Raw genomic sequence first — 2402 nt, forward strand, 5'->3', positions numbered from 1 at the left:
AGAGAGAGAGAGAGAGAGAGAGAGAGAGAGAGAGAGAGAGAGAGAGAGAGAGGGAGAAAAGCCAGGCACTTTCCTGTAAACTAGAGTCAGAGGTAGGATGATGGTTACAAGTTTGAGACTAGCCTGGTTGACATAGCAAATTCCAGCCCATCCCAGTTCAGCCCAGCAAGATTCTGTCTCCAAAAAAGAAAAAGAAGGGGGAAGGGGAGTGCAATCCCTTGGGAAAGGGGTTGGAGAGGGTGGCCCAGTGGTAGTATGCTTGACTAGAATGTGCACAGCCCTGAGTTTGGTCCCCAGCATTGAAAAAGACACACGCTAGGTTAGATAATAACCACCCCTTTTGTGGGGGGAACATTTGTGTATTTAGGGTGTCAGGGCAACATGTGCCTTCATCCAGAGCTTGCCAAGGATAGAGTCGGAGACAGCTGCCAAAGTTCTGGGAGAGAAGGAGAGAGTGACTGCAGGTTTCAGGGCCAGACCCTGGTAAGTAGTATCTTAGGCCCCATGGGGCCGTGTGGGTGGCAGGTTAGCGACACCCTGCTGTGAAAATGACTTCTAAATCTAGCTGCCTCTGCCAGCCACCCAGCCTTCTGAAGGAGGGCACAGCCGCCCCTTCCGTGGAACCGCCCCCTTGATCAGGCGAAAGGACAACAGATAAGGAGGACTGCTCTGTTGAGGGCAACAGATCTTAGGTTAACAGGGGACCCCATGGCTCTCCCAACAGCCAAGTTCTTCCTGGAAGCATTGTGTGCCCCAGAACTCTGTTGTGCTTGTGCTTGATAAGGCATTAGGGGAGCCAGGAGCCCTGCCCTTTTCAGACTTGGGAGAGCTCTGTGGTGTCCTGAGCCCCCCCCCAATGGGTGAGGAACCCGAGGCACAAGCTGTAACTGGGACATTAAAGAGATCCTCCATGTGGATGTGCTCGCAGGAGAGGAAAGCTGCCCAGTGCAGGGTCCTGGGATGCGGGCATAGACTGTCCATTGAGGACAGGGTAGTGTTCACTCGCTAATTACTCATTTGTCCGATTGCCAATTAACCGTGTGTGCTAGGGACATCGAGGAGACTCAGGCATACCTTCTACCTCTGGGGAGCTCACATGTGCACTACATTGGGAGCAATGGAGGAAATATTACCGTGGTGCCTGTGCACGGACAGCATTCAGATTTGTGAGTCCTTCGGTACTTTATGTAAAGAAGTCAGAGGAGGGCAGGACAGCACAGAGAGGACAGCTCCTGGACTTGGATGTACAGGGAATGGGATACATCCACGAATGCCACTGGGAGACAAGTCTCCAAGGGTGCACATCTAGAGGGAATTTTAAGCTAGGGGTGTTCCTGCCTCTGCATGGCATGCCATGGGGTAGGCTCCCTTCATTGAACTGCCTTGAATTAACTAGGATACACAAAGTTATCTTGTGGATGGATGCTCCATCCATCCATCCATCCATCCAGTCATCCATTCATCCATCCATCCATCCATCCATCCATCCACCCATCCAGTCATCTGTCCATCCAATCATCCATCCAGTCATCCATCCATCCATCCATCCATCCATCCACCCACTCACCCATCCAGTCATCCATTCATCCATCCATTCACCCATTCATTCACCCAGTCATCCACCCATCCACCCACTCATCCATCCATCCACTCATCCATCCATCTACCCATCCACCCACTCACCCATCCATTTATCTAATCATCCATCCACCTACCCATCCATCTGTCTGCCTGTCCATTCATCCACCCACCCATCTATGAATCCATCCACCCACCCACCCATCCATCTGTCTGCCTGTCCATCCATCCATCCATCCGCCCATCCATCCATCCATCCATCCATCCATCCATCCATCCATCCTATGCATGCCTCTATCCATGCATCCTACCTATGCACTTACTGATCTATCCACAACTCACCCATCATTCATCCGAGTGCCTCTCCATATCCATCTATCCATGCATCTATTTCTTCATCCGTGAATCCACTTATTCATCATTTGATGAGGGCATATGATGTCCCTATCCAGTGATGAAAAGGATGGCAAAACGAAAGACACCTGGCCTGTGTCCTCAGGCAGGTGGAAGGCTAGTCTACTGCGTACATGGGGAGCCAGCAAAGCATTTCCAGAACTCAGACAGACAAGGTCACTCTGCCAAGGGAAAGCTGAAGAGGGATGCTTGAGGTAGTTCTCATCAAGACAATGAGGAAAGAGAATGTGAGAAGACATGTTCCACAAGGAACAAGGCCCTGGAGAAGAAAGAGGAACTGGTCACGAAGAGGTTACTGAAGGCAAAGATAAAGTATTTGACCTTCACTAGGAGCAGAAACATACACCTGTAGTCCCAGTTACATGGGGGGGGGGCAGGGCGGGAGCTGTGGGTGTGGAATCCCTTGAGCC

Source organism: Grammomys surdaster, unplaced genomic scaffold, assembly GCF_004785775.1.
Source record: "Grammomys surdaster isolate TR1022 unplaced genomic scaffold, NIH_TR_1.0 125742, whole genome shotgun sequence".
NCBI classification, from domain to species: Eukaryota; Metazoa; Chordata; class Mammalia; order Rodentia; family Muridae; genus Grammomys; species Grammomys surdaster.